We start from the raw sequence: 6,000 nt of genomic DNA, 5'->3' as shown, positions 1-6,000 counted from the left end.
GCCCCCAAGCCCTATAGAAATATTGTAGCAATCAATGTTTCGAGCATGGGAGGCGAACCCAAATCAACGCTCATCAAGCGTTTGGGTAGATAGGTCTAGAGAATATGGTACCCCATTAGATCCTTGGTCGAAAGTACATGGGACTGACGAAGGAATCCTACAATCAATGTTGATTGAGGGGACACCATGGAATGATAGCCACCATCGTTCCCTTCTTCCGGATTGTGAAGAAGATACTCAACATGACCTTTATCACCCTTCAGTTTTTGAATTCCTATCAAATACTGTAAATACGGTGGATTCCGAGCGAAACTTATCCAATATTGAAGAGACTATAGCCATAAATATCTCGACTAAAACAAATGTTGTAGAGAATATTTATGTCGGCAAAGGTTGTTCTCCTTCAGAACTGGAAATATATAACGCTCTTTTTTGCGAATTCAGAGATGTCTTTGCTTGGTTATATGATGAAATGCCAGGCATTGACTCGAGTATCATTGAACATGAAATTAATATGTATCCTGATGTCAAACCAGTAAGACAACGGCTTCGGCAGGTGCACCTCAAGAAAGCCGTTGCCATTAAACCAGAAGTTGAAAAGCTCCTCCATGCTGGTTTCATCTACCCGGTTCCTCTAACCGATTGGGTATCGAATATTGTCCCTGTTATGAAGAAACAAGGGACAATTAGAGTGTGTGTCGATTATAGGGATGTAAACCAAGCTTGTCCGAAAGACAACTACCCTACACCCTTCATCGACCAGATAATTGACGAATGCGCCGGATGTGAAATCTTTTCATTCATGGATGGATTTTCCAGGTATAATCAAATAAATATCCACCCACAGGACCAGTCAAAGACTGCATTCATCTGTCCGTGGGGCACATTCGCTTATCGAAAATTACCCTTTGGTTTAAAGAACGCAGGGGCGACGTTTCAGAGGGCAATGAATTATACCTTCCATGACATCAAGAACATCGTTCAACCTTATCTCGACGACCTTCCGGCTCATTCGCGAAAGCGGACTGATCATCCGCAGCATTTAAGAGCGATATTTCTATGTTGCCGACACTACAAGATAAGAGTCAATCCACACAAATGTGTGTTTTGCGTCGGTTCTGGTCATTTACTTGGCTTTGTAGTCTCTAAGGATGGGATTCGTCTCGACCCTTGCAAGGTTCAGGCAATCATTAATTTGCCTCCACCTTCAAATTTGCTTCAGATTCAGAAACTCCAAGGGAAAGCAAACTTTCTGAGGAGGTTCATTCCAAATTACGCAGAACTTGCTAAAGGTTATACTCGTCTTTTGAAAAAGGATGTACCTTTTGTCTGGGATCAGGTGGCGCAAGCTTCCTTTGATGCTATGAAAGATTCTCTAGTAAAAGCATCATTAATGTATGCCCCGGACTATCAAAGAGATTTTAACCTGTATCTGGCTGCAGCAGATACGACCATTGCGATGGTTTTAGTTCAAGAAGTCGATGGAACCAAACATCCAATATATTATTTAAGTAAGAACTTAAATGATACAGAAAGCAAATATTTTTATGTTGAAAAACTAGCGCTTGCGGCTGTTCAAGCGATTCAAAGATTTTGACATTATGTCCTCTTTCGGAAAACTACCATTTTATCAGATTGCAACCCCATGACTTATATACTGTCACGACAGTTGCTGGGGGGAAAATATTCAAAATGGATAGCGATCCTTCAAGAGTTTGATGTGGAATTTGTAAAATCCAAATCAAAGAAAGCTTTAGTCTTCGCAGAATTATTGTGCGATCTCCCATCGTCGTCCAACGATGAAACATCCGAAGAGTCAATCGTGGACGAAAGTTTGTTTCTGATATCTGCAAACAATGAGTGGTATGGAGATATAATAATTTATCTCCAAACCCAAAAATTCAGGCCTGACACCTCTCACTCAGAACAGAAACGTATACGATACCAAGCAAAAGACTACATGATCGTCGGTGATACGCTTTACCGTCGTGGTATCGATACAGTTCTGAGGAGGTGCCTCACCCATGAAGAGGCCGAAAAAGCCCTGAATGAATGTCATTCAGGCGCGTGTGGGGGGCATCAATCTGGATATGCTACAACACAGAAAATCTTATGAGCAGGATACTTCTGGCCAACCATGTTTAAAGATTGCATAACCGCAGTCAGAAGTTGCCATGCTTGTCAAATTTTTGATAGCAAAACCAGAAGACCACCCGCACCTTTACAACTAATAGTTGTTGTTGGGCCTTTCGCCAAATGGGGCATCGATTTCATGACATGTAACCCCACCTCGACCGGGGGGCATGGGTATATTATAGTCGCCGTTGACTATTTTACCAAATGGGCCGAGGCGATGCCTATAATAGATAACACTGGTGAAACAGCTGCCCTTTTCTTTTTCAATCATGTAGTCGCCAGGTTCGGCGTACCGCAGGCTATAGTTACGGATCATGGGTCGCATTTTCGCAATCACATGATGGTTGAATTAGCTGCCAAGCTAGGGCTATCTCACGATAGCTCTACCTCGTATTACCCGCAAGCCAACGGAGAAGTTGAAGCAATCAACAAAGTCCTGAAGCGTATGTTGCAAAGGATGATCGGGGTTCACAAAAGAAGGTGGCACCTAATCCTGTACTCAGCCTTGTGGGCTTCCCGAACATCGGTAAAGAACGCGACCGGGTTCACACCTTTCCAACTGGTGTATGGCTTGGAAGCAGTCTTGCCCATCCAGTGTGAAATCTCGTCTCTTAAACTCGCAATTGATCTCATCTCCGGAACTTCGGAAGAAGAGGCTCGTTTCTTGGAATTAATCCAATTGGATGAAACCTGTCGTGATGCCGCTTTGGCTAACGAAGCCCATAAGAAACGAGTCAAGGCGCAGTTCGACAAAAATGTCAAACCACGTGTCTTCTCAGAAGGTGACTTGGTCTTGCTTTATGACCAAGAATCCGATAAATTGGGAGCAGGTAAATTTAATTCTTTATGGATGGGCCCCTATATTGTTAAACGAGTGTTAGCAAGAGGAGCCTACGAGTTAATGGATTATGACGGAATTCCACTGGCGCAACCCCGTAATGGGTTGTACCTCAAGCGTTACTATGCTTAAATAGTGACCAATATGCATGCACCTCGAATTGCGTTATTATGCTGGGGGCATGCAAAGTTATCATCGAGCAGTTTTAGCACACAGTTCATGCTCGTTAAAAAATAAACGCAAGATTCGAGCAGTTTTAGCACATAGTTCATGCTCGTTAAAAAATAAACATAAGACCGATCAAATGTTTCCACCCGCGTTTAAGCTCATTAAAAAATGAACTATCCCGGTAAATAACCACCGTGAATGTAATATCATCAGCCATTAAAGCCTTGGTCGTGTTTGCACCGTCACCTCCACTTTTCCATTGGCCGATCGTTCACCTCCATATGATTGTTTACCCATTTTGAGGAACAGCTGCGAAGAGTGATTTCACCTAGCCATCCTTGTGACACTGCCATGATTGGAAAGTTCCAACCTGTACCTGGAATCAGCTGCTAACCCTGTTTATCACTCGTTCCTCAAAAGACGAGTCTTCTTTAAGCTCTTTTCATCTGACTCATAAAATATGAAAAGATTGCCGAGTTTTGGCCTTCCAGCTCGTTAAAGCGACCGGAAGAGCTATCCCTCCTCTAGATTTTAACCTTTTTGGACCTGAGGGATTATTGCACAAAAAGATCGAGCGCTTGTTTTATTCGGCTTGTTAAAACTATCGAAAACTCATCCCTTCTGTATTGTTTTATACTTTTTCGGACTTAAGGGATTAGATGACGAAAAAGGACTTTTGGAGTTAACTTTATGTACCTTTTCAGACTCTCTAAAAATGAAAAGGACCGAGTTATCCTTGTTGTTAGACTCGTTAAAATCACTAAATAGCGAAAAACTTGTCTTTAGACGAGAATGAGTTTCACTATCGCTAGGCTTGTTAAAACATAGCGATGGGCTTGCCCGAAGGGCAGGTTATAGGACAAGCATATGTTATCCTCCTCAAGCTTGACAAAAATAAAGAGGTATTGGTCAGCAATGACTGGGGAAAAATTGGGAGAAACTAAAGAAAACTTTGATGGTAGCAAGTCGCTCTTGAACATGACACCTTTCCTCCGTACCACAATCGGGTTGGGTTGTTTCATTCACCGGTCACATCCATGGTCTCGCCATACCATCCATATTTGGGGTAATGCTACCAATCCATCGCATCCGTGTCGCCATATGTTCAATAGAAGTCGTTCAGAAAAGTCAACCGTGTCCCATCCACTGCCATACATTATCCTTCATCCTTTCGTGACCGCCACCCTGAATCATATGTCACAGATCGTTTTCACCTCCATCAAAATCATTAGCTCCGTTCCGTGTCATTGATGTGGGACTCATTAAGGCCCTCCTTTGACGGATCGCTTCTTGTCGACATCAGCTCATTATCCAAGAAGTTGATCTAGGAACAACCCCTTCAGTACTTTGAAGCTTGCATGCCTCAATGGCAAGTTTCTCACTTCCGGCGACAGGTATACATCAATGACCTTCGACCGAAATATTTTGCGTGGTGTTCGACGCCAAGTCCTTTATTCACACCACGTGAATTGTACTGCAGTACCTTGAGGGTCATTATCATTATCGGTGATTCCTCTCGCGCTTGTTAACGGTTTACCTCATCGACCGGTAATCAAGCGATGTCTTTCCATGTTCGACTTCAGAACATCTCTCACATGGATCGACTTGTACTTAGAGTGAAGATAGAACGCGTTTTGAAGACCCCGGATCTAGTTTCATCCATCCGGGCTGCGATATATATTCAGGAAAGATAAAGACATTGACATGTACATCATTGCAGCAGATAATCATCCTACTCAAAGGATGATAATTTCATCAAAATTATCATTCTACCATCAGACGATTGTCTGTTCTATGTACAGAAAAATGAATTTATAAAGCTGAGCATGGGAATGCCCGCCTCAGCTAGATCATGAAAGCAGTATGAAAAATAATGTATTGTATTGTATCTTATTACAGGTCTCCTCCCAGCATTGGATGAACTTCGGATCCCCCTGATAAAGCATTTCACCCGATAAACAGCCTCATACTTTAGGGGGCAACTGTTATAGACATTTTTGTGCCTTACAACATTGAGCATGAAATGTCCATAATCTAAGGGATCCAAAGTCCCTAAACATGTTGTTCCTACCCCTAAAGGAACAAGGCTAACAAACCACAACAATTCACAGAAGTTCTCCACCAGAAACTGCTCAAAAACAAGTCAATTCAGGATCATTTCAGTGGCTCCACTAGCTGTTTTCGTTGAATGTCAAAGCCAACACTGGCTACCTGCGCTGAATGTCAAAGGCAACACTAGCTACCTGCGCTGAGCGAGAGTGGACATGTGGCAAGTTCATTTCTCAAGGTGTCAGAACCCAGGAAGCTTCCAAAATGACACTTGCCTCAGGGAATTCGACTGGTGATGAGTAAAAGGTTCCAAATCTCCAAGTGGAAGCAAGAACCTCCAAGTGGAATCAAGAACTGACAGAGGGAGAGGACACTAGTCAGATCTCAAGCTGACTCATCCTCTCTCCAAACATCTATATATGGATCTCTCCTCCATGAGATCTAGGGAGGCTGGAATTTTGTTATTGCAAAGAATTGCTGTTGGTTTGAGATTGGAATCATTGGGTGCTTAATGCTTTGAAAGGGGGTGAAGATAGGAATTCCATTTGCTGGGAAGGAGATGCTGGAATGGAGCCCTCTGGGTTGTATCTCTTCCTGAACCTTGTTATTCATCAATAAAGCTATCTTGGTTTCTCCTATATACTGGTGTATTTTTGATGTATGAATGCATTAGTATGTTTAGTTTATTGCTAATCCTGAACTAGTTATGAATATGAATCCACATCTTGTGTAGTGTTCTCTTCTTGTGATCTTGCAGAAACCTCTTGAAGCTGGGCGAGCGAGAAGGCAAGTAGCTAGGAACTATCCAA

The sequence above is a fragment of the Pinus tabuliformis genome, chromosome X (assembly GCF_031772625.1).
Source record: "Pinus tabuliformis cultivar Carrire ecotype Pingquan chromosome X, CPIR1, whole genome shotgun sequence".
Classification (NCBI taxonomy): Eukaryota; Viridiplantae; Streptophyta; class Pinopsida; order Pinales; family Pinaceae; genus Pinus; species Pinus tabuliformis.
The sequence above is the reverse complement of the archived record's forward strand: the minus strand, read 5'-3'. Positions refer to the sequence as shown.